The sequence below is a fragment of the Chrysemys picta genome, chromosome 7 (genome assembly GCF_011386835.1).
Source record: "Chrysemys picta bellii isolate R12L10 chromosome 7, ASM1138683v2, whole genome shotgun sequence".
NCBI classification, from domain to species: Eukaryota; Metazoa; Chordata; order Testudines; family Emydidae; genus Chrysemys; species Chrysemys picta.
The window spans coordinates 49254387-49281721 of record NC_088797.1 but is presented as its reverse complement, the minus strand read 5'-3'; the positions used below and the strand labels follow the sequence as shown (position 1 = coordinate 49281721).

General features: G+C 49.0%; 1 protein-coding gene across 2 annotated transcripts in view; it reads right to left on the bottom strand.

Annotated features, from left to right (window-relative positions):
• The window catches only part of CACNA2D2 (calcium voltage-gated channel auxiliary subunit alpha2delta 2), a 590375-nt gene that overhangs the window by 197995 nt on the left and 365045 nt on the right, over positions 1-27335 (bottom strand). The gene's annotated exons all lie outside the window — the stretch shown is intronic.

Genomic DNA, 27335 nt, shown 5'->3' with positions numbered 1-27335 from the left:
TGATGCATCATCATGGGGGGGCTTGGTGACATCACAGTGCCTTGTCCAAGAAGAGGCTGTGATGTCACAGCCCCAAAGAACGTTACTTTACATCAACCACAAGTTAGTGAGCCATCTGCAGGAATCATTGGGAGTAATCTATAGAGAGTATAGAGACGCAAGGAAGAAAGGAGCGCAGCAGTGTATGGACCCTGGACTTCAGAAAAGCAGACTTCGACTCCCTCAGGGAACTGATAGGCGTGATCCCCTGGGAGAATAACATGAGGGGCAAAGGAATCCAGGAGACCTGGCTGTATTTTAAAGAATCCTTATTGAGGTTGCAGGAACAAACCATCCCAATGTGTAGAAAGAACAGTAAATATGGCAGGCGACCAGCTTGGCTTAACAGTGAAATCCTTGCTGATCTTAAACACAAAAAAGAAGCTTACAAGAAGTGGAAGATTGGACAAATGACCAGTGTTGTGGAAAAAGTCACCCACACATCATTTTGATCAGAGACTCAAGCCTGAGGCCCGTTTATTTAATACATACCAACGCGTTGGGGGTAGCAGCCAGATACTGCTCCCCCGATACAAGCACGCAAAGCCTTTTTAAAGTTACAAACCACAAACAGATTACACGCTGTTCCAGTAATGATAACCATATTAGGAATAGGAGAGTTAGGGTCTTTCTGTACTTTCTGGCACTCTTTTGCAATCTTTCCAGAACTGGGTGCAAATTGAGTTAAGGGCTTCTTGGTGGTTTCTGACAATGTCATTTCTTTGCTTTATATGGGGTGCCCATTACACGGATGTTCCAGGCAGGGTACAGTTACATAATGGGGTGCTTACGCAATTGGAGTAGGGGAAGGCATGGTTACACAAAAAGGGTAAGGGGAGGCATGATTAGTCATTTTAGCTGATTGCTTTATGCTTATTGCATCACACAAGCGGTTATTATATTTTAACAGTCATAGGCACACACCCTATTATTTCTGTTGCTGGGGCTTCTTATCCCTCTTCTCCCCGGCCCCCCTCCCTCCTCTGGTCATACCCTTGACTATTACTGTTAGGAAGCACAACACTTAGCTTGGTTCAGGCTTGGGCCTGTTAGCCGCTGGGTGGGTCCAGGCCAAGCAGGAAAGCCTATAGTAATAGGGCTAGCTTAATTTTCCCCCACACCAGGGAGGAGTATAAAAATATTGCTCAGGCATGCAGGAGTGAAATCAGGAAGGCCAAATCACACTTAGAGTTGCAGCTAGCAAGAGATGTTAAGAGTAACAAGAAGGGTTTCTTCAGGTATGTTAGCAACAAGAAGAAAGTCAAGGAAAGTGTGGGCCCCTTACTGAATGAGGGAGGCAACCTAGTAACAGAGGATGTGGAAAAAGCTAATGTACTCAATGCTTTTTTTGCCTCTGTCTTCATGAACAAGGTCAGCTCCCAGACTGCTGCACTGGGCAGCACAGCATGGGGAGGAGGTGACCAGCCCTCTGTGGAGAAAGAAGTGGTTCAGGACCATTTAGAAAAGCTGGATGAGCACAAATCCATGGGGCCGGATGCGCTGCATCCAAGGGTGCTAAAGGAGTTGGCGGATGTGATTGCAGAGCCATTGGCCATTATCTTTAAAAACTCATGGCGATCAGGGAAGATCCCGGATGACTGGAAAAAGGCTAATGTAGTGCCCATCTTTAAAAAAGGGAAAAAGGAGGATAACTACAGGTCAGTCAGCCTCACCTCAGTCCCTTGAAAAATCATGGAGCAGGTCCTCAAGGAATCAATTTTGAAGCACTTAGAGGAGAGGAAAGTGATCAGGAACAGTCAGCATGGATTCACCAAGGGCAAGTCATGTCTGACTAACCTAATTGCCTTCTATGAGGAGATAACTGGGTATGTGGATGGGGGGAAAGAAGTGGATGTGTTATTCCTTGACTTTAGCAAAGCTTTTGATACAGTCTCCCACAGTATTCTTGCCAGCAAGTTAAAGAAGTATGGGCTGGATGAATGGACTGTAAGGTGGATAGAAAGCTGGCTAGATGGTCGGGCTCAACGGGTAGTGATCAATGGCTCCATGTCTAGTTGGCAGCCGGTATCAAGCGGAGTGCCCCAAGGGTCGGTCCTGGGGCCGGTTTTGTTCAACATCTTCATTAATGATCTGGAGGATGACAACTCAACTGCATTCTCAGCAAATTTGCAGATGATACTAAACTGGGAGGAGTGGTAGATATGCTGGAGGGTAGGTATAGGATAGAGAGGGACCTAGACAAATGAGAGGATTGGACCAAAAGAAACCTGATGAGGTTCAACAAGGACAAGTGCAGAGTCCTGTACTTAGGATGGAAGAATCCCATGTACTGCTACAGACTAGGGACCAAATGGCTAGGCAGCAGTTCTGCAGAAAAGGACCTACGGGTTACAGTGGACGAGAAGCTGGATATGAGTCAACAATGTGCCCTTGTTGCCAAGAAACCTAATGGCATTTTGGGCTGTATAAGTAGGGGCATTGCCAGCAGATCGAGGGACGTGATCATTCCCCTCTATTCGGCATAGGTGAGGCCTCATCTGGAGTACTATGTCCAGTTTTGGGCCCTACACTACAAGAAGGATATGGAAAAATTGGAAAGAGTCCAGCGAAGGGCAACAAAAATGATTAGGGGGCTGGAACACAGGACTTATAAGGAGAGGCTGAGGAAACTGGGATTGTTTAGTCTGCAGAAGAGAAGAATGAGGGGGGGTTTGATAGCTGCTTTCAACTACCTGAAAGGGGGTTCCAAAGAGGATGGATCTAGACTGTTCTCAGTGGTAGCAGATGACAGAACAGGGAGTAATGGTTTCAAGTTGCAGTGGGGGAGGTTTAGGTTGGATATTAGGAAAAACTTTTTCACTAAGAGGATGGTGAAGCACTGGAATGGGTTACCTAGGGAGGTAGTGGAATCTTCTTCCTTAGAGGTTTTTAAGGTCAGGCTTGACGAAGCCCTGGCTGCGATGATTTAGTTGGGGATTGGTCCTGCTTTGAGCAGGGGTTTGGACTAGATGATCTCCTGAGGTCCCTTCCAACCCTGATATTTTATGATTCTATCTTGTAGGAGATCAGACTAGATCAGTGATTCTCAAACTTTTTTTTCCGCGGACCACTTGAAAATTGCTGAGGGTCTTGGTGGACCACTTAATAATCTTTCCAAACATTGTTTGTACCATTAGCTAACTACTGTAAAGTACTTTGGATAAAAGTGCTATATAAAAAAAACCCTTAATAATAATTAATGTTTTTTGTTCTACATATAAAAGCACACAACTCATATTTTAATCACTAGTCTTAACTTTCTAATGTGATGGATGTGCCCTCTCAATCCCACTGCAGCAGTCCCTGAGCTGGGGCTGGGAAGGAGGGAGGTCTCTCCCCAGCCACAGAGCTGATTCTATGATTCTATGATTCTAAGAAGGGCCATCTCTCCTCGGCAGCTGCAGCCCTGGAGCTGGGAAAAGTCTCCTCTTTCTCTAGCCGCTGCACCCCTGCAAGTCCCAAATTCCCCCCATCCCCTCCACTAATTACGTGGGTGGCCCTTCATTCTCTTGTGTGTGGCTACCCAGGCGCTCACCTTAGAGGGAACTATATGTGGACCACCTGAATGGAGCTCACGGACCACCAGTGGACTGCGGATCACAGTTTGAGAACCCCTGTACTAGATGATCACAATGCTTCTCTGTTATCAGAGGTGGTCGTGGTGGTGTTGGGGGAAGGCTGGAAATGCCATGAGCCCCGCCCTCCCCTTCACCCCCAGCAGCAGCAGAAGCAAACAAACAGCCTGAAAAATAAAAAGCAGCTTCACCATTCCCTTGGAGAAATCCATGTAATTAATTTGGGGTATTTAGAAACCATTTATGCAGAAAGGTCTGCTCTGATTCCTCATCCCGCGTGCTAGGACATGCGGCAGCTGATAAAATTCATAAAGAGAAAGGCAATTCAGAGAGCAGTAATACTGTCAAAATAGAATTTTATATTCCATCCAAAGGGGTAATTAAAGGGCAGAGGGAGACTATTCTGGATGCAGGAATACAGCAGCAGTGGCAGTGCGCTCAGTGCTAACATGGCTGCCATTCAATCAGCCGCTACACAAAGACAGCTTTCTCTCCTGGAGCTGTGTCAGTGCTGATGGGATTTTATTATTATTCCTATTATTATTTAAAGGGAAAAACGATCCGTGCTGAGAACAGCAGCTCAGGCAAGGAACCTGCAAGGATCTCAGTTCACTGCATTGCCACGGGCCCGGCTCAGCAAACGGGCTCAGGCCAAGCTCAGGGACATGGCTATACAGGTGTGCAGACACGGCTGAAGGGGTCAACTACCAAATGTGTGTACACTGGCCTGTTGTTCTGTTCCACAGGGAAGTTGTAGGCAAGAGCCGGTGTGGGGAACAACTTGTCTGCAGCCAGTTAGGGATTTCAGGATGGAGAGGTGTGAAACCCCACAAACCAGCCACAGTGCTGTGAGCCTGTGCCCTCACCCCCACCCCCTGAGTCTCTGATTGGCAGCAGGGGTTGAGCAAGCAGGAGAAACTAGTTAGAGAGAGGGATGGCAAGAAATTCTGTCCCGATGGCCTGTTGCAAGCCTCCTGTGAAGAAGATGTGGCGACTGGCACAGGGGGCTGGATGCACAGTGCCCCTTGGGTCTCTGGCAGTGTGGAGCAGCGAGAGTGCCAGCAGCTGCTGCAGGGACCCAGGAGTCTGATAATTGGCGCGCTGGGCTAGGGGAACAAGCCCTGGAAGTAGCCTGGTCTCATAAGCCTGCATTGCCGGTAAGGACCAGCCAGAACTCAAAGGGAAGGGAGCTGCTGCTGATGGGGAGTGTTTGTTACTAATAATGGCATTGGAGTGATTCCTGCCTCCCCAAAGGCCATAGGCGGGCTCTCCACCACAGGGCAAGAGAGGAAGGCTGAGCAAGGGGAGCCTCTGACGGAGAATAGCAACAGTGATGGGCGTGTGAAAGACACCTCGTGGCCATCGCTAAGGGGCTCATAGACTGGCATGGTTCCATAAAGCTGTGGGTCAAATCCTGCCCCCTCAGGTGTGATGGGAGCCCAGAGGGTATATGGAGCCTCTGAATCACCCAGGGTAGCCATGCAGCAGCAGAACACGATTCCTACCGAACATGCACTAAACCCTGTGGAGAGACGCATGCTGCCCCAAGCAGGCCGGCTGGCATGTGTACTCAGTTCCCAGTGAGCTATGCCATGGTGCGCAGTGTACATTAGCCCAGGGCACACCAGCTGGCTCTGTGCTAGCAAGATGGCCCTGGAAACATGCACAGTCAACACTGCTCCACTTCCCCTTGTGTCTCCCAGCAGCAAGGGCCGGGCTCGAGCAGTATAATACTGCAGATAGAATATGACAACCAAGACCAAAGCTATAGACCTTACTTCATTGCACAGGAAGGGGTGTAATGAATCAGGTGACCAGACCAGCACCCCAAGATTAACGTATGGTGCGGTCAGTCCTAGGGGCTGTCTGGATATGGACAAAGCTAAGAGTCACCCACTGACTATAAATAAAAACATGGTTTTCTGTAAAGATGTTGTTTTCATCATAGCAATTTTGGTATACACAGTGGCCAAAATGTTCAAAGTGACCAGTGATTTGGGGGGGGTCCAATTTGAGACATCTTAAAGAGGCCTGGTTTGCAGAGGGTGGATGCTTGGTGCTTTCTGAAAAACAGCTCTCTGTAAGGTGTCTCCAGTGGGTCGCCCCAAATCATGAGTCACTTTGGAAAATCTTGGCCAATGTCGGGCATTTACAATCTTTGCATATACTAAACAGGAGCTACTTCCTCCATTGCACCTGCCTCTAGGGTGGAACCTGGAAGCTTTCAGACAAGGCCAACAATGCACAGCAGTTTAGGACAGGAAGTGAAAAAGAAGGTCAAACATCAACAGAAAGTGAAGGGGGAAATTCAGGAAGACAGAATGTAATGATGTGGTTTGAGATCTTCAGCGACTAAAGGGGCCAAGGCTATAGGTAGGAGGAGGCAATCTGTGTAACACCCTGCCCTGTAGCATCACGCCAGGGCACTGGTTCAGTGCTCATGCAATGGGAAGAGTGAAATGCCGGCTGTGCAAACTTGTGATCATTGAGAGAGAAATCCACAGCAAGCCTACAAGCCAGGTTCCCCTTGGCCCACACTCTTAGTTCACATACCTCACACTTTTCAGGGTGCATTGCTGTTTTGTCTTTAACTCATCCATGCATAAAAAACACTGAAAAATTGTCTGTCTGCCTCTTAGGGTATGTCTGTACTGCAATCACAGGGTGTCACTGCAGCTTGTAGCTTTAATCTAGCTAGCTCAGGTCCCACAACAGCGAAGCTGTGGCAGCATGGGCTTCAGAGGGGCTGTATAAACCCACCTGGAATCCTAGGTAATTACTTGCAGAGCTAGCCCAGGCTGTCGCAGCTTCACTGCTCCGGGACCCAACCTAGCTCGATTAAAGCTAATTTGGGTACGTCAGCTCGAGCTGCATTCACACTCTGTGACTGCAGTATAGACATATCCTTAGGAATGAAATGCACCTACATGGCTACAAAATCTCTTCTCCCATCCCTCTCCCTCCACCCTTCCCTTCCAGTCTGATAGGTAATGTTTCTCAGCTGACAACAACTCTTCTTGGCTACATCACCACCACTGTAACCAACTCATGTCTTCCTAAGACTTCATAGCTGTCCCTATGCTACAGCCATAGCCACTTGGCTGCACACCTGAGACACGGGTCCCTTAGGACACAAACTATCCCAGCCAGATCAGTTGCTTAGCACCTGTTACATATCCCCTGGAGCTGTTTCCTTCGCACAGATGGATTTTGTTATTGGCCAAGAGTTTGCATCTGGTGAGTTAATTCAACTCCCCGTGATGCCGTCAGTATTATCACCTCTGTCATGCTGATCTCACTAGGAACGTATGCAAGGAGCAGAGAGATACTAACCTTTCTTTGGAGTTATCCTTAGACAAAAATCTGCTCAGCTAAAGCGCTTTCCTGTTTCTTCTCTGGATCGTTAAGACCCAAGCTGACAGCATGCTCAAGCTTAAAGAGATCTGGGCAAATTACATAGGCATAGAGTGAAAGAACAATCAATGGGGAGACGTCTGGCAGCTGCTTAGAAAGGAACACAACTAAGGAATAAGCTAATCTGTGACGTTCACCATCACATGTACCTTCCTCTGCACAGAGTGTTCAGTCAGGAGAAGCCTGACTCCCAGGGATGCATATCCCACAATGGTTCCCCAGTGCATTTGCAACAATCTAGTCCAACACTAGAGATCTGGAAAGAGATGGTTGGGTTTGGACCTCACTGTGCCCATGCTCGTATGGGCAGAGGCAGCAGAAAACTCATAGAGCTGGGATCCCAACCATGGGACTCAGGATCCATACTCAGGAAACAGGGCCGGCTCCAGGATTTTTGCCGCCCCAAGCAGCAAAAAGAAAAAGAAAAAGAAAAAAAAAGCCACCACGATCGCGATCTGCTCTATCGCTGCCGCTTCAGTCTTCAGCGGCAATTCGGCGGCGGGTCCTTCGCTCCCAAAAGGAGTGAAGGATCCGCCGCCGAATTGCCGCAGAAGAGCCAGACATGCTGCCCCTCTCCGTTGGCCACCCCAAGCACCTGCTTGCTGGGCTGATGCCTGGAGCCAGCCCTGTCAGGAAAGAGGCAAGGCAAGAGGTGCAGGGGGTACCACAAAGGGCTTCTCCAGCTCACGCAACACACAATGACTAATAACTTACTCGCTCTCTGGGCCTGCCCCATCCTGAGAGTGATGGAGCAGACAAACCCACACTGGGTCAGGGAAGGAAGGGGTTAATGATCTGTCTGGGCGATGGGGTCTGAAACTGTCTCTGTGTTTATACAGCTCCTTGCACACTGAGGTCCTGGTCCATGATTAGGGCTCCTAGGCGTTACCGCCTCTTAGGGGTTTTATCCTGCCATCTGTCACCGTACTCTCTGGGCTCCTTCCACATACAACAGAAAGCAGTAGTAAAAGCTCTCGTGGACTTCATGAGGTCTCTGTCTCTCTCTTTTTTCGGGGTCAAAACTCTTCTTGGGGTATTTGTGTTTGATTAGTTATTTCAGATTTTTAAAAATTTGTGTTTATTTTTAATTTTGGGGGGTGGGAGGTGAGGGTTGCGTAGGTGGGGTGGTCAGTATGGTGAGTGTAAACCTTGCTATAGTGGAAAGACTTTTGCAAAGAGGAAGGTTTCACAGCATCTCCGGACGACCGTCAGACTCTGGATTCACCTAACCCAGAAGTTCTCAAACTGTGGTGGTCCGCGAGCTCCATTCAAGTGGTCCGCGGATATTTCCCTCTAAGGTAGTGGGTCTCAAAAGTTTTTACTGGTGATCCCTTTCACATCGCAAGCCTCTGAGTGCGACCCCCCTAATAAATGAAACACCCTTTTAAATATATTTAACACCATTATAAATGCTGGAGGCAAGCGGGGTTTGGGGTGGAGGTTGACAACTCATGACCCCCCATGTAATGAGCTCACGACCCCGAGAGGTCCCAACCCCCAGTTTGAGAACCCCTTGGCGGCCACACACGAGAGAATGAAGGGCCACCCATGCAGGCGTGGCTCCACTAATTAGGTGCCTGGACCCTGGAGAAGATGCACATGTAAGATGAGGTGGTGGCCTTGGTGGGAATAGGGAGTAGGTGGGAGGGGGCAGTGGGGTGAGAAGAGGGGGTCAGGGGAATTTGGGACATGCCGGGCTGCGGCGGCCAGAGAAAGAAGCGATTTTCCCCAGCTCCAGGGCTGCGGCTGCTGGGGAGAGACCTCCCCTTCTTCCCAGCCCCAGCTCGGGGGGTGCCGTGGCGGGGGAGAGAGTGCCATCCATCACATTAGAAAGGTAAGACTACTGATATTAAAATATGAGTTGTGTGCTTTTATTTTGTAGAACAAAAAAATGTTAATTATTAAGGTTTTTTTTATATAGTGCTTTTATCCCAAGCGCTTTACAATAGTTAGCTAATGGTACAAACAACATTTGGAAAGATCATTAAGTGGTCCGCCGAGACCATCAGCAATTTTCAAGTGGTCTGCAAAAAAAAAAGTTTGAGAACCACTGACCTAACCTCCCCGGGGAGTTTGTTCCATTGCCAGATCCCATAGACCAAGAATGGCTGAATGTGGAGGTAAGAACATACCCTGAATCACCCCATTTTGAAAGAAGCTTGGCCACTGATTTTAGTGGGTTCCCCAAAAAGAGGCATGGAGGGGAAGTCTTGTCTAGTTAATTTATCTATTTTGCAGGAGCTGAGAATAAGTTATTTTCTCACTACAGAATATTTTCTAGTGCTTTGCCCAATCTAGCTCTAAAGTGTCTCTAGAGATGGGAGCGAGTGCTGGTGATCGAGCGAAATCATTACGCCTAACCCAGGCAGAGACAAATGCTGAACCCCACCACTGCCTTTCTAATTGCTGAAAAATTGCTTCTGATAGGGTAGAATGAGACTATTTGATGCTAACAGAGCAAAACTCTGCTTTGGATTCAAAGCCCTTGGATCCCAACTTAACAGACTTATTTGGAATGATGCTTTCTCATGGGTCACTGGCTTAGTAACACAGCCATGGGTAGGACTCCTATGGGGGACAATGAAGGGTTGGAATGCCCTCTCCCAATTCATGCCCCCTACAAAAATAAGCTCCAGCTTTCTCTCCCTTCCCTTGTTATTAAACACCTCTCCTACTCCCTGCTTCCAACCTGCAATGGTAACAGCATTCCCTTCCCATTCGCTAAGCACCACTGGGTGGTACTGAACGCTCCAGAGTCAGAGCAGTGCCTTGCTTAATGGATTATTTTCCTGGTGCTTCTAAAATGAAGGATTATAGTACATTTAATTCAGTCTGAATTTTGGGGCCCGGCTCCTGGATGTGAGGGTTCATTTCTTCTTATTTATGACACACTATTTTCTAATTTATTCCCTTTCCAAATGTCTCAGAATCTCTCCCGGGGAACTGCTCATGTGTCTTATGGAGGCGGCGTGCCGAAGTCCCTGCTTTGTATGATGCAAACATTTCCCCTGTCATAATCTTGAGCTACACTTTAATATTTCCTTGATTATCTGGGGTGTTATAATCTCCTATTGACCGCCTCTGTGCCTTTTGTGATGTGTTAATCCCTCAGCAATTGGAAGCCGTGCAATGCAGCCTCGCCACAAGACCTGATCTAAAGAGGCTGTAAGAATCTTTGCATCAGGTAGCAAACAAAACTGGGAAATGTGCAAAAGACCAGGTGCCCCCTATCTATCCTGGCATGATACAACAGGACGCACCCATTCACATGAGTGAAATTGATTGGTGGGCGTGCACACATACCCCCTTCCAGAAAATACATAGCTATTAGAAAAAAAGGTAAATTATTTATAGCAACAGGACTATAAGCTTTCACTAACATCCCTGGGTACCTTGGCATTTCACCAGTCAAATCAACTCTCCAGGATCCATATCTGAACACCAGCGGTGTTGCAAATGCTGTAACGAAAGCTGTAAAGAGTTTTGGTCACAATGTTCCTAATTGTACTGCTCCTAGCTTTCCTCTTGGGCTGGATGAGGCCCCTAAATCATTACCAGTCTCTGGGCCCATCGGGGAGGTTTGTGCAACAAGGGAAGACAAGGCATGGCACATATATATTTAAAGTTGGGGAGAACACAGTATGTTACACTATGAGTGTGCCATTACAGGATGTAACCTAATGAGGCACACACACAAGGGGGCAGAGCTAAGGTTGATGCTGTTTCCTGACATTCAAGGGCTTAGCCCATTACCTCCCTCCCAGGCCCTAGGTGCTGTGACACAATTGAGGCAATCCAGTGACGACATGGGGTAAAGCGCTGAGCCATACCCTGGGAGTCACTCCTGGGGGTTTGTAACTGAGATGACAATGCACCGCGCTGATGCCGCATTGTGAAGATGCCACCGCACAGGAGACTCGCGAGGGCCATCCCGATTTCACAGCTGGCCCTGTCAGCCTGCAACTAATTCCCTCTCAAAGCCCCCTGCCTACAGTGATTCTGAGCGGCCGTCACATGGCTATTCCATTTAATGCACTCTCTTCCCTCTACCCCTTGCTGTGCTGTCTCCTCCTGTCCAGATGTCCCACTGTGCTGGCCCCAAAGCCCCAAGTCGTCCCCCTCAGGCTTCCCAGCAGTTCAGTCAGGCAGTGGAGATGAAAGGCACATTTTCCCACCTGTTTAAGCTGAAGGCAGCGGACTCCTTGGGAGCCTCAGTGCTACTTTTAGCTTCTCTGCAGCACATGATCAATTTAGCCCCGCATGGGACTCGCCTGTCACTGCGATGGAAGAGAATGACAAACAGTAGCCTGGCTGGCATCTGGGGCATCTGCTGCTAATTACACAGGTGTACGTCAGAGCTGCACTGCATGGAGCCAGCACAAGGGGGGCGGAGGGGGAAGCTGGCAAGAATACCTCTTCAAAATAACCCTCCCCGCACCCAACCTTAGCTGGCACCGCAGGTGTACACAGACCAACACACCCAGGTGCATGTTCCTGGCGGGCCAGAGTCCATCTTCCCAAAATCACCCTTTGTTGTCAGTCTGAGCACAGAGGCCAAGCACCAAACAGGCTATTAAGAGTGAAATACACTTGTTAATGCAACTGCATTTCTGAATTGAGGCAAAGCCTTGGGCATGTGCACAGAGCCAGCAGGAGTTGGGACAAGGTTCCAACGTGGGCAGGTCCTAGTCTATGCTACATAGCGGAGCTGTGTTGTGACTGGGATAGAGGATGGCCTGGCTGCACAGCAATGGTGGAATCTATAGTGTAGATGGGTGCTGAGTTGAACAGGGGAGGCTGTGGTGCCATGAAAGGGCCATGCCTGCTGTAGCAGTAGAAATGCTCTCTTTGTTTGAAGATGCTGCACTACAACTAAGCTGTCAGTCACAGGCCCTGGCTGTCTGCAGATCTGCCACGGCCCCGTGCTTGTAACAAGGTGGCTTGACAGTCAGTCGAACAACGGTATGAACTCCCCCGCCATCCCCATGGTGTAGCATGTAGCTATCTGTACTCATGATGTCAGAGTGTTGTGAACCCAACCTGAGAGAGGCACTCCTTTAGCGCCTCTATTCCACCTACACGTACCTGCTCCCCAAACCTCCCTGGGCAATACATGCTCCTGCCCAGCCCAGTGCCAGGCACCCAGACTGAAGTGCTCCTAATTGTTCCCACTTCTGTTTCATTCCCTCCATCTCCTGCCCCCTCCCACTCCATGCGGTCCCCATTTCCTGGGCCAGACCTGCCCTCCTGGCTGTCCTGCGGCTCTTCTGCCCACAGTGTGCCAGCAGCAGCAAAGGGCATCTTCCAGGTTCTCTTGGGCTGAGCTGGGCTGAAGAGAAGGTCCCTGTGCCCTGCAGGTGCTGGGACACTGCTCTGATGTGTTCTGGTGCAACAGAGGCACTGAGCTCTGCTGGGGGGCACTGCTGCTGTCCCCACCACAGGCAACGGCAGCCAACAGTACTGCCCAGCACTAGTGCAGCATGTTATGGTGGAGCCTGCGTGCTCAGGGAAGGTGCTAACTATCTAGTAGGAGAAGGTGCTACAGCTGCGGTTTGCTCCCAGGGTGCACTGACACTGCTGTTCAGGGTATGTCTGCACTGTAACCACGGGGTGGGATGTACCCGAGCTAGCTTTAATCTAGCTAGCTCAGGTCCCAGAGCAGCCAAGCTGCAGCAGCGTGTGTTTCAGCATGGCTTAGCTTGCCCAGAGCCCTGGGGAACTATTCGCTGGGCTAGCTCACTGCCCTGGGACTCAAGCTAGCTAGATAAAAGCTAGCTTGGGTATCGCTACTCAAGCTGTAATCACACCCCGGGACTTTTCTCTAGCCATGTTTCTGTCCCCTCACCTCCCCCATCGTGCACCATGGGGCTCTGCCCTCTCTCTCTCCCATGCCTGTCCGGGGACTTGAGGGATCTCTATCTTAACAGCTCACAGTATGAATTGTTTTGACAATAGCTTTAACTCCCAGGAGACGGCAATGGTACCTTGTGCTTCTGGAATGCAGGCTCCCACTGCTGCCAACCCAGAGCACCATGCTTCCAGCCTTCCATTAAACAGCACGTGCCCTGGTGCATGGGTGGTTTGCAATGGTGGGTCTCAGCTATGGGGCAATGCACAACTGAACGGGAGTCAGTCAGCTGGCACTGGTTGTGGGCCCTCTATGGCAGACTGGCACAGCCAACAATTCAGGCTGGGATAGCAGGGCAGCCAAAGAGTCAGCCTGGCATATTGGCAGGGGCTGGGATTAGGAAGTGGGTTTCAGCATCACCCATTGCACAGCAGTCTCAGCAACTCTCATTAGCGCGATAAGGAAAAAAAAAAAACGGAAAGGGGGGGAAGAAAGAATTGACACAGCATCTTCCAATTTCTGCTATTAAAAAGCCTAGTCATTAAGGGAATGTACTTATTAATTATCTGTGATTTGTTGTGAAATGCTGAGGGGTTTACAACAACAAGGACGGGGAAAAAAACTAATTTCTATTCCGTTGCCTTCCCAGCTCCTTCTCTGCATCCCTCCCAGCTCCCACACAGCTCTGCCCCCTTTCCAGAGCTGCCCCAGTTCGCGGCCATCTGCACTTCATAATTAACTGAACCCCTGGGAGACCCGTAACACAAATGAGCTAATTTCATGTTTAATGATCTTTAATCAGAAGTGAGTGTGACTAACAACAGTCATCCAGAAGGTGCTTTGTTATTCATTTTATCTTCCAGTGGCTCCTCTGAAAAGCTAAATTCGCCTTTGACATGTGATGGCCCAGCTCCGGAGGAAGAGGAGGAGGAGGAGGTGATACAAGCAGGCAGTGCAGGGCAGCAGAGCTTAGAGAGATGAGCAAGCTCTCCAAAATCCAACACAAAGTGCTCTCCGTCTCTCAGGCCAGTACACAGACATGCAGCACTGGGAAAGCTAGTAGAGAGGTGACTTGTCCCTCCCTCTGTGCTGCGGGATAGCGTTCCAGCAGGATTCTGTTTCTGGAGACCATTAGTAGCTCTGATTGGAGCCAGTGTCACCTCCAGACAAGAACCTGAAGCCTCAACCCCACAATGCAACACAAGATGGAAGGGGAAGGGGGGCTTCTCTGACACTGCAGAAGAAACAGCACAATATTCTGTTGGGTTATTTGAGAACTAGCGTGTGATCATGTAATTAAAGACCATACTGTAGGAGGCCCACGTGACAGGGCAGAGTTAAGGTCACACAGAGTACGTGATAAAAAGTGACAGGAAATCTTTATTCTCCAGTTATCTATCATATGCCCATCACCATAAGACTTGAGGGTATGTTTCTCAGGCACTCTATAGTCATCTTTAGGATGGTAGCCAGCCAACATAGGAGTGAGCCCCAGGAGGAGCTAGAATTGAATGTGGAAACATGATCCACTTCTGTATATCATTACTGTCCGCACTTGACAATTCTAACCCCACGACCAGCAGAGCAAACATAATCCCACTCAAAACCAAAACACACCCTGGACACCAGATCAGCATCTAAAACAAGAACAGCTCAGACCTGGAACCAAGCCAAGCTGCTAGAGACCCCCACCCAGTACTGATATATTAGCAACACATTAAAACTCTCTTCTGGCATGAAACCTACAAAAAACTTGACACCAGTGAGGCTGCTCGTGTGCTGAGACCACTGCCTCTCATACAGATGAATAGTTTCTTATTGCATCCCTCTGTCTGTATCCATCTGTTGTCTTTCGCCTTACACTTAGATGGTGCAGTCTGCGGCTGGGACTTTGTGTTCTGTGTTTGTACAGCACCTGGCCCACTGGGGTTCTGGAGCATGCCTAGGGCACCTAGGCACTACAGTAATACAAATAAATAATGACAAAATAATTGCAGACATGCCACTTACAAAAGTAAGGAAGATTCTCCCCAAATGCTCAGGGTGGAAATGGGAGGCGACAAAGCCAGAGAGAGATTGGGAGATCGATGGGAGAGAGGACACAGCATGGCTTTCTACTCCAACACCCAGAATATGAGTCAGAGATTTCCTCAAATGATCAGGAATCCCTGAAGACATTTCATCCAACTGTGATGAGGAAACAAAGCCCTAGCCCTGGGAAGAAAGGAGAGGCGTGGCATGGGGCTATGGAACAACCTGGCCCTGGATTGGGAAGGGACAGACGGTGATGCCAGTCACTGGGAATCACAATACACACACAGCGTGCGCTGTGCGGCTCGTCCCCATCTCTGACAGTGACCTGAGGACTCTGTCTCTTTTCTCTCCATGCTGGCAGCACCCGTCCAGCTTGTCAAGCTAATGCAAGTCTGGTTGAGTGGCGCTGAACAGCAAGGGGAAGGCATAAAAGCTTCTGCCATCCCACGACAATGGCACTCAGGTTGCCGCTGCTGGGGGAAGGGGTGTCTACGGCCCAGGCGTGTGCAGTCGCCTCTGTGCCAGGGACAGCAGGTGAGCGTGCTCTGCTGCCTCCAGCAGGGTAATGAGGTGGGAGAAGTGCAAGGCTGAGCTCCCCTCTGTTAAATATCAACACAAGGGAGAGTGCCCCATCTGCCCAAGTGGGGTGGAGGGAGGCCGTGGCAGTGGAGGGAGTGTCTCTTCCTTCCCTTCTCCTGCAGCTCATTCAGGGCACGCAGGCTAACCAAGAAAAATCACTGTTCCCTTGTTATGCTTATAAGTACACGGGATTTTTTTGGGGGGAAAGGCAATATACCACGTTTATTGAAGATACAACAATTAGCACTGTTGTCCCTGGCTAAATCATCGGCACCCGGCGAGATCACCAGCCCTGCTCAGAGCCCTGAAGGATATGACATGGAGAAGGATCAGACCAAGTCACACAGTTGCCAAGTTTGGTACAGCTTCATGGGTGACATTTTATGCAAAGTATTAAATGAACTTGTCTGCATGTCTGAAAATAATTCACGTCGACCCATACACTTCAGTTTATAGTCAAAACACCCCTTCCCGAGCAGTGGTGGGGACGGAGATGGTGCTGCACAGAGCACAGCAGCACTGAACCTGGCAGGACAGGGAGGTGGGTGGGCGGCTAAGGGTACCGGTGTGTGTCTGAGATTGTCCAATGGGTTAGGTAGGTGGGAGTAACTGGTGCTGTGGGAGATGGGGTGCCAAGGTGTCTGGGAGTGGTAGGATGGGGATTGGTAGCTGGTGGAGAGGTCTCTGGAGGGCTGCGGTGAGGGGTCCAGCTGGTGATCTCTTTTGGGAGCCAGGGTATCTCTGGGGGTATTGTGGGAGGAGTCAGTGGGTCTCTCAAGGACTAGTGCCTGGCTGGGCAGAAGGGGTTTGACTGGGGTCTCTCTTGGGGATAGGATCTGTGGTGGGGTCTCTGAGGGGCAGGGAGTCTCTGAGGGGGACTAGTGACTGGCTGGGGAGAAGAACTCTGGTGGGGATCTCTCTGTGAAGTAGCGGGTCTGGGATCTAGCTGGAGGTTAGGGGGTCTCTAGGGTTTGCAGAAGGTTTCTCTAGAGGGCATCAGGGAATTGGTCTGGGGGTGTGAGGAAGGGGGTCTGCAGACTGGTTGGGAGGCAGGGCCATGGGGATCTCTGTGGCGGGCAGAGGGTTATTAGAGATTCCCAGATTCTGAGGCCATAAGGGAGCACTGTGATCAGCTAGTCTGCCCTCCTGCATAGCACAGGCCAGAGCCCTGCCCCACAAAAATTCCTAGAGCAAAGTTTTTAGGAAAACAATGATAAATTGTTCCAACGGCTAATTACCCTCACTGTCAAAAATTTACACCTTATTTTCAGTCTGAATTGGTCTTGTTTCAACTTCCAGCCGTTGGATCATGTTAGACTTTTCTCAGCCAGACGGAAGAGCCTATTAGCAAATATCTGTTCCCCATGTAGGTACTCTTAGACTGTGACAGTCACCCCTTCACCTTCTCTTTGTAAAGCTAAACATAGTACCGAGCCCCCACTCACCTTCCATCCCTGCCGGCTGGGCCACTGAGGCAGCTGCTGCCCCTGCCGCAGCTGCTGTGCCATCCACAGCTGGTTCCAGCAGGGGCAGCAAGCACAAAGGCAGCCATACAGACAGACTGCCAGAAGCTAAGCTCCACAGCGACCACTAGTGTCCAAAAGTTGCAACTGCTGCTCCGGCCCCAAGCTGAGCTGTGGGCAGGTGCAACTGGCCTACTGGAAGCATGAATGTCCTGAGAGATTCATGCCACTGGGCAGCCTTGGCTTCAGAACCCGCTCTGCCCCTTCATCCACCATAGCATAGCCTGACTCCAGACCCTGCTGCCAGTCCACAGTGCCCACGCTATAATGCAGCCTGCATGCTGCTTTTCCAAACCACATTGTCTGTATCTCAGATCATAGAATCATAGAATATCAGAGTTGGAAGGGACCTCAAGAGGTCATCTAGTCCAACCCCCTGCTCAAAGCAGGACCAATTCCCAGCTAAATCATCCCAGCCAGGGCTTTGTCAAGCCGGGCCTTAAAAACCTCCAAGGAAGGAGACTCCACCACCTCCCTAGGTAACGCATTCCAGTGTTTCACCACCCTCCTAGTGAAATAGTTTTTCCTGATATCCAACCTGGACCTCCCCCACCGCAACTTGAGACCATTGCTCCTTGTTCTGTCATCTGCCACCACTGAGAACAGCCGAGCTCCATCCTCTTTGGAACCCCCCTTCAGGTAGTTGAAGGCTGCTATCAAATCCCCCCTCATTCTTCTCTTCTGGAGACTAAACAATCCCAGTTCTCTCAGCCTCTCCTCATAAGTCATGTGCTCCAGACCCCTAATCATTTTTGTTGCCCTCCGCTGGACTCTTTCCCATTTTTCCACATCCTTCTTGTAGTGTGGGGCCCAAAACTGGACACAGTATTCCAGATGAGGCCTCACCAATGTCGAATAAAGGGGAACGATCACGTTCCTCGATCTGCTGGCAATGCCCCTACTTATACAGCCCAAAATGCCGTTAGCCTTCTTGGCAACAAGAGCACACTGTTGACTCATATCCAGCTTCTCGTCCACTGTGACCCCTAGGTCCTTTTCAGCAGAACTGCTACCTAGCCATTCGGTCCCTAGTCTGTAGCAGTGCATGGGATTCTTCCGTCCTAAGTGCAGGACTCTGCACTTGTCCTTGTTGAACCTCATCAGGTTTTTTTCTGCCCAATCCTCTAATTTGTCTAGGTCCCTCTGTATCCGATCCCTACCCTCTAGTGTATCTACCACGCCTCCTAGTTTAGTGTCATCTGCAAACTTGCTGAGAGTGCAGTCCACACCATCCTCCAGATCATTAATAAAGATATTAAACAAAACCGGCCCCAGGACCGACCCTTGGGGCACTCCACTTGAAACCGGCTGCCAACTAGACATGGAGCCATTGATCACTACCCGTTGAGCCCGACGATCTAGCCAGCTTTCTATCCACCTTACAGTCCATTCATCCAGCCCATACTTCTTTAACTTGGTGGCAAGAATACTGTGGGAGACAGTATCAAAAGCTTTGCTAAAGTCAAGAAATAACACATCCACTGCTTTCCCCTCATCCACAGAGCCAGTTATCTCATCATAGAAGGCAATTAGGTTAGTCAGGCACGACTTCCCCTTCGTGAATCCATGCTGACTGTTCCTAATCACTTTCCTTTCCTCTAAATGTTTCATAATTGATTCCTTGAGGACCTGCTCCATAATTTTTCCAGGGACTGAGGTGAGGCTGACTGGCCTGTAGTTCCCCGGATCCTCCTTCTTCCCTTTTTTAAAGATGGGCACTACATTAGCCTTTTTCCAGTCATCTGGGACCTCCCCCGATCGCCATGAGTTTTCAAAAATAATGGCTAATGGCTCTGCAATCTCACCCGCCAACTCCTTTAGCACCCTCGGATGCAGCGCATCCGGCCCCATGGACTTGTGCACGTCCAGTTTTTCTAAATAGTCCCGAACCACTTCTTTCTCCACAGAGGGCTGGTCACCTTCTCCCCATGCTGTACTGCCCAGTGCAGCAATCTGGGAGCTGACCTTGTGCATGAAGACAGAGGCAAAAAAATCATTGAGTACATTAGCTTTTTCCACATCCTCGGTCACTAGGTTGCCTCCCTCATTCAGTAAGGGGCCCACACTTTCCTTGATTTTCTTCTTGTTGCTAACATACCTGAAGAAACCCTTCTTGTTACTCTTAACATCTCTTGCTAACTGCAACTCCAAGTGTGATTTGGCCTTCCTGATTTCACTCCTGCACGCCTGAGCAATATTTTTATACTCCTCCCTGGTCATTTGTCCAATCTTCCACTTCTTATAAGCCTCTTTTTTGCGTTTAAGATCAGCAAGGATTTCACTGTTTAGCCAAGCTGGTCGCCTGCCATATTTACTATTCTTTCTACACATCGGGATGGTTTGTTCCTGCAACCTCAATAAGGATTCTTTAAAATACAGCCAGCTCTCCTGGACCCCTTTGCCCTTCATGTTATTCTCCCAGGGGATCCTGCCCATCTGTTCCCTGAGGGAGTCAAAGTCTGCTTTTCTGAAGTCCAGGGTCCATATTCTGCTGCTCTCCTTTCTTCCTTGTGTCAGGATCCTGAACTCGACCATCTCATGGTCACTGCCTCCCAGGTTCCCATCCACTTTTGCTTCCCCTACTAGTTCTTCCCTGTTTGTGAGCAGCAGGTCAAGAAAAGCTTTGCCCCTAGTTGGTTCCTCCAGCACTTGCACCAGGAAATTGTCCCCTACGCTTTCCAAAAATTTCCTGGATTGCCTGTGCACCGCTGTATTGCTCTCCCAGCAGATATCAGGGTGATTAAAGTCTCCCATGAGAACCAGGGCCTGCGATCTAGCAACTTCTGCTAGTTGCCAGAAGAAAGCCTCGTCCACCTCATCCCCCTGGTCTGGTGGTCTATAGCAGACTCCAACCACGACATCACCCTTGTTGCTCCCACTTCTCAACTTTATCCAGAGACTCTCAGGTTTTTCTGCAGTATCATACCGGAGCTCTGAGCAGTCATACTCCTCTCTTACATACAAATACTCCTCTCTTACATACAAGATCGGATGACTACTGCTGCGAGCTAGCTGGCGAGCCACTGATTGCAGGTGTCTGCCCCATCCCTAATGAAGCACTAACCCTATGCAGGTTTCCCCCAGACTGATTCAAGAATCATTGACCTAGGGAATGGTAACGAACCACGGCTTCCCTGCAGCTCTTCCCTTCCGTCGATCTCAAAGGTGGCTGAGCATTACTACATCCGTTACTCAGAGGGAGAGAACGAGGGCTGGTCACAGCAAGGTCTTTCTCAGATTCTCTCCCAGCCACTGGAGGATCTGCCCTGCTTCAGGGGTGCTAGAAACAGTGGGAGTGATAATGACAGGCCACGGGGGGGGGGGGGCGGCAGGGGGATTAGCACCGTATTGCATAGCAGCAGGGCTAGATGACATGGTAGGTAACGCCGTGGTAGTTGATGATCACCAGCACTCGTGCTGTTGCTACTGGTAATAATGCCCCAGAACTAGAGCAAGAGGGGAAGAATTTGCCCAACAGCATTAGGGTAGACCCCACCAGAGAGGGGAAGGGACTTGCTAAGGTCATCCAGCAGGACAACGGGAGAGCTGGGAACAGCAGCCAACTCCCCGGATTCCCAGCTTGGTGATCTACCTACTGGACTTGACTGTCTCCCGCCCCCCAGGAGGGCCAGCAGCACGATACTCTGCTGTCACTGGCTCATAGGGAAAAGTGATGTGTGCTCAATAACCTGCATCAGCTGCGAGGTTCCTGCGCTGACCAGCCCTGGTCCAGCTCAGCTTGAGCTACCAAGATACCTGCTGTCATAAATATAAAGGGAAGGGTAACCACCTTTCTGTATACAGTACTATAAAATCCCTCCTGGCCAGGGACACAAAATCCTTTTACCTGCAAAGGGTTAAGAAGCTCAGGTAACCTAGCTGGCACCTGACCAAAAGGACCAATAAGGGGACAAGATACTTTCAAATCTGGGGAGGGGGGAAAGGCTTTGTTTTGTCTGTTCTTTGTCTGTCTGTTCTGTTTCAGAGTAACAGGCGTGTTAGTCTGTATCCGCAAAAAGAAGAACAGGAGTACTTGTGGCACCTTAGAGACTAACAAATTTATTAGAGCATAAGCTTTCGTGCATCCGAAGAAGTGGGCTGTAGTCCACGAAAGCTTATGCTCTAATAAATTTGTTAGTCTCTAAGGTGCCACAAGTACTCCTGTTCTTCTTTTTGTCTGTTCTGTGTGCTTGTCGGAGACAGATCAAGAAAGCAAGCTATCCAACTCCATTAGTAACTACTAGTGAAAAAATGCGTTAAATTACTTTTATTTTGGCTTGTGATTTTCCTTGTCTAGAGGGAGGTTTATCCCTGGATTTATAACTTTAAGGTTTTGCCTAGAGGGGAGATCCTCTATGTTCTTGAGTCTTTTGTTATTCTGTAAAGTATTTACCATCCCAATTTTACAGAGGTAATTCTTTTACCTTTTCTTTAATTAAAATTCTTCTTTTAAGAACCTGATTGATATTTCATCATTTTAAGATCCAAGGGTTTGGGTCTGTGTTCACCTGTACCAAGCTGTGAGGATATTATTCTCAAGCCTCCCCAGGAACGGGGGTGTAGGGGTTTGGGGGGATATTTGGGGAAGGTAGAGCTCCAAGTGGCCATCCCTAAATGTTTGTTTAAATCACTTGGTGGTGGCAGCGTTACTTAATCCAAGGAATAGGGGAGTTTTTAACCTAAGCTGGTAGAAATAAGCTTAGGGGGGTCTTTCATGCGGGTCCCCACATCTGTACCCCAGAGTTCAGAGTGGGGAGGGAACCCTGACACCTGCTCTGAGACATGTGGTATCTAAGCACCATTTACAGCCTTCTGCTTTGGTTGACTGTCTCAGCTCCACCTGGTTCCCATGTGTAATTCCGAACCCCCTTCTCCTCCCTGTCACACACGCTCTCTCCTCTTTCCCATTTGCATTACGACCCTTTCCCAGTGCATCACCTCATTTACATGCACTGCCCTGGGGAGACAAGCAGCAAGGGCACTGATGCAGAGAGATTCCTGCCACGGCCACTCTCTCCGCCCAGGCTGGCTGAGGCTCTGCAGTCAAACACCCCTGCCAGAAGGCATTAGCTCAGTAGCCTCTGAACTGATGTAACTACTTAGGCCATAATGGCTCAGGCTTAGCAATCCTAATTAGATGGCTGAGGACAACACCGCTTTGCTATCTGCTGTCTCTCCAGTGCCTGTAGCTGCTCCTTCCTTTGCCCCTCCCCACAATCCTGTGTTTGCTACGCTTTCAGATTCTCTTCCCCACTCAGTTTTTCATTCCTGCTCTCACACTCTCTCTCACCTGCTCCTAAGCAAACCTGGCCTGCTTTCCAATTAGCATCCATCTGTTCAGGTGGGTATACCGCTCCCCGCTGGGGAGGCTTGAGGTTAAATACACATTAAACAAACCATCTGATTGCTGGAGTCACTCATGCGCTGCCTGAGATGTTTAAGCTGTGAAAGCTGAAGCCAGGCCGCGGGGCCCAGCAGCGGCCATCAGCCAACCAGACGCTGTGCCAGCATGTCTCAGAAGCGGCAGCTGCCACCCACAGGATCGATGGAGGGTTCAGGCCTTGTGGTCCTCGAGGGGGTGGTTGGGACAAGGCTGTGTGTGTCCCTCTCTTTAGGAACTCAGGGGGTGACCAGTTTGCTGAGAAATACAGTGTCTGGAGGAGAGCGGGAGGCATGGTCTGCCTAGCTCAGCCTGATGGGATTGACTGGCTTCCATAACACAAAGCATTTACATGGGGAGATAGGCCTGTGGGCTCAGCTTTTTATGGAATCATCCTCATTAGAACTTAGATTTGCAGAGCATGTCCAAGAGAGCCCTACACAGGCACAGGACCCACCGCTGAAATGAAGGTGAAACTCAGCAGCTGTTCAACAGCAAACAGCAATGCTGCATGCACGCATCTGGGAGCCCACCACCATGGCATCTGGGTGCCCAGTGGGATTAATTAATTCAGCCTGGAAGGGCCAGCAGTAGATCTTTGCAGTAGGCAGGAAGTGAAGAATACCAGGTCTGATAGAAATGACAGAGAAGGGATTTTACACTGGCAGAACACCTAGGACGTCTAGCCAGCACAATGCAGCTAATACTCCAATTAAAAGATGCCATAGATCTTGCAATGGGATAATATCACTTCTAAAGTGACATCAAGCCACTATATCATCATCAATTCCTCATGCTGTGACCCTGGCAGGAACAAGACATCTCAGCAACATGGGAGCAGAAGGGTTCTAAAGATGAGAAACATCCTTAGATTCCCCCCTTAACGGGATGTCAGCAGCAAAATTCCATTCAGGCTAAATCCCCGTCCAACTGGAATCAACAGTAAAGATCCCATTGACATCAACAGACTCAGAACTTGGTCCTTAGTCTCTACCAGGATAGACTTTACTGTGGTCTTCACACTCAGATTGTCTATGGGCTACCATTCATCCGATGTGCTTGCATCAGGATCCTCGCTACCCTCTGGCTCTTCTGACCAGTAGGCTATGTTCTTCCAACCCTGATCTGCTTGCCAGTCACAGACCTCATTCTAGAAGTGGGCCCCACATCTTACAAGGGGCTCAGGTAACAATTGTTCCCGTTTTTATATCATCCACTTTTCACTTGCGCGGATTGGACTAGACAGTAAAGCATAGCAAAGCCACTTTATTGGAGATGCTTCTTACAGGTGCAGTGTACTTTGGATGTATAGCTCTCTCCTCCCAGTGGGACATGTCTCTGGAGAGATCTCACTCTTTCCATCCAAGCTGAAACCTAATCTCTCCAGCCTGGCTTCCATTCCAACCCCTCACTGCTGGTTTTAGTTTTATTATTATGCACAGAGCTTTGGCATTTCAGGGTTCACACTGACTGACTGACAAACCATCAGAGCTCACCTAACATGCAGGTATGGCTAATTTGACATCTCTCATCTTGCAATGTGCATGCACACGGAACTGGCTTGGGTCCTTCTTTTTAAAAGACTGATTCCAGTGATGGCTTCCTTCACTTTCTCATTCTCTAGACATGACCCCTGCAGCAGATATGCATGCTCCTGAAATGGTGTGTCCTTCGATAAGGACATGTCACCAGCAATCCTGAATCAGACATTCACTCACTGGGAATGGATACTTGAGGCCTAATTGGAAGTGGATATCCTGATGTCCCAGAGCGCATACCCGTGAGTACCCCTGGACACCCCCCACATCTGAATGTTGACATCCTGGATCAGAAACATGTTTTCTAGGAGTGGCCACCCTCAAATCTGACACACACACACACACTCTGGAAGTGAAGAAACCCCCTATCCCACACCCAAGCTCTTAATAGATGTGGATACCTCCGAGGCCCGACATGCAGCTTCTGGAAGTACACATCTCAGCTCAGGACCCCCCACCAAAACCAGAGCCTTAGCACCACTACCTACCCAAGCCCTCCGATATGGCAAGTGGTCACTGTCAATCAGACCCAACACTGCCTGGCACTGACGGAAGGACACTGTACTTTGTAAGAAAGGAGGGACAGTGTCCCTAAGGCAAAACATTTAAAGAATGGTGTTGAGAGAGAAAAGTCAGGATGCCTGTAGCCCTTGTTCAACCCAGCTTCCACTCTAATCCTCTTCTTCCTCCTCCCCCTCCCTATGTTAATTTAAGTGCACCTTCTGTGTGAACCGCTCTGGTGTCTGCAGGCTCTTTCTGAATAGGACTCCAGGAAAGCTAAGGGGTGGGTGGAAGATATGGAGGACTTGGAAGCCTAGTTTCCAGCACACATTATTCCCTTCACCGAGAAGGAAAATGTAGTGGCAAGAAAAGTGAGTCACAGAGTTGAAGGCCTGAAGAAACCACCAGGTCACCTAGTCAGACCTCCTGTCTAGCACCGGCCACTAATACCCCCAGCACCCACACACTAAATCCAACAACTGAAATGAGACCAAAATATTACAGCCTACAGACTCAACTACTGTCTGCTACAAGCAGAGAATACGAGGTCTCGAGGTGCACCAATGCCTGAGGCCCTGGCAATGGCAGGGAATCGATTAAATGAGACACTGTTGATTGGCAGGGAATTGATTAAGTAGATCATTGTTTTAAACTGCGGGGGACTGACACCAGGTAACTGTTCCTCAATACTACATTAACTGCTGACCATTTAATTATACTCTAATTGCCAAATGGCATCTGGGTAATGGCATTGTAAGCACCATATCATTACAGGATACACACAGGGTTACCTCAGTCATCTAAACCCTCTGTGCAGGTTACACAGAAATTGCTTTGAGATCTAAGTGCAATTACATGGTAATCTGCAGAAACCGGTAAATACCACGTCATTCCCTGGTATTTGCTTGTAAAACCCAACGGAGTGACCACGGTCTCAGTCCCAAATTCCTTATGTAAGGTCGACAGACCCTGGTCGTTGAGGGGCAGGATGGAATCTGGGACCTCTGAAGCTTAGGGCATGAGCCTCTACTGCATGAACTGGGGACTGAATCAGGTACCTACACACCTAAATGCTGCTGGAGAGGCTGCTTCAATGTGTGTCAGGTGCTTTGAGATCCTGAGATGAAAAGCAAATAATTTTTTAGTGCACCCAAGAATGCAAAGGGTTCATAGATCACTGATAGAAAGTTATAGCCAAGTGCCAACTCTTTTGGGCCAGTTTTTAATCATTTAAATATCTGTTGCTTGGTTAGAAAATCTCCCAATGCATTCCCTGTAGCAGGAGTCAATGCGTTGGATAGACAAGACCCTGTGTCCTAAGCATTTCAAAGATAAGGGATCCAGGGTGTTACAGAAGGGGATTTCGGCTGATTCAGTAAATGGAGCTCAGCTTGGTTGGAAATGCCAGGGGGACACCAGCTTACAGAACATTACTGCCCCAACAAGCCCACCTGCCACACACCCTTTCCAGACAACGTGTCACAGGTTCTGGAGAGGCCTGAGTGTGAACAGAAATCTGGGCCAGATGCCAAGACACAGCCAATGAGGCTTTTCATAGAGTCAGGCAATACTCAGCATGAGGAAGGATGTCAGAATCTGGGCTTCGAGTATTTATTTAACTCAACATGGCAGTTTATACAGCATCTGGAGAACTGTACGAAAAATCCTTGCTATGACCTGTTCCATTGCATTTCTACAGGTGCCACCTCACCCTCACCAGCTCATCTCCATGAATCCCTCCCCAGAAGTTAACAAACTTAGAGCGGAAAAAGCCTTTAAATGCCCAGAAAAATGTCCATGGTCACAAATGAAAAATGAGCTGAAATTAATGGGTCAATTGACTTGGGTCAATTTGCTATCGGAGTTCAGACATCAGTTGGCACTTGGCTATAACCTTCTGTCTGTGATCTGTGAATCTTTTTTGTCATTGAGTGCATTAAAATTAGTAATATTTTGTTCTTCATCTGAGGATCCCAAAGCGCATGACACACCTTGAAGCACCAGCTCAAGAGAATCTCAAAGCAGGAGTTTGGAATTACATTATTTCAACAAAAGACAGCATGATGCAAGCGAGAGAGGAGGAGAGTTAATCTGACTGCATTTCTTGATCTCCAAGATCCATCATGACACATTGTCTAATTTTTAGAATCAGTAGACTAATGCACTGAAAGCTCGTAAGCTTGGGTCTTGCCTAGAATATGCCTATAGACAAATTCTGGTTGGTCACACCCCGTCTACAGCTAGATGGAGTCTTGCCAGAGACATCTACTATTACATAGAAGGAGTTCTGGTGGATCTCAGTTTGTTCCCCAGTGAGTGGTCTCATGCTCTGGATTTAGAAAGAGTAAATATGAGCCTGCGTGGATGGACATCAGCCTGAGATACTCATATGGAAGCTGTGTGGCAGATGGAACTCTGGTGTTTCCAGACTGTCTCCTGGTAGATGAGTTCCTGCCTGAGAAATATGCATTTTCTACTCATTCCACCTTCTAGAAACTCAAACCACCAGAAAACTAGATTCTACCAACTGGTAAGTAATAGTAAGTCAAGCACACAGGTATCTAGAGCAAGCTCCACCCCTGGCTATCTTTGTGTCTTTTTACATGTAGCCTCCCAGGCACTAAGGCCAAGGCAATCCTGTTTCTACATTTCAATTTCGGTCCTATGCTGATCCACACAGCAGAGACATTAAAACACTGAGTTAATAGCCAATTAATTACAAACAAATCTGTGACCTTCCCAGGAGCTGCATCTTGACCCACTTCCTGCTATTCAGGCGAGGACCACCCTCCAGTATGCACCAGGTGGAGGAGAGTCCCTGGCTGATGAACTGGAGGGGAAGTTTGCAGCCCACGAAACCAAGGTCAAAAAGTAATTGGAACGATACCTGCTTAGTATCGGCTA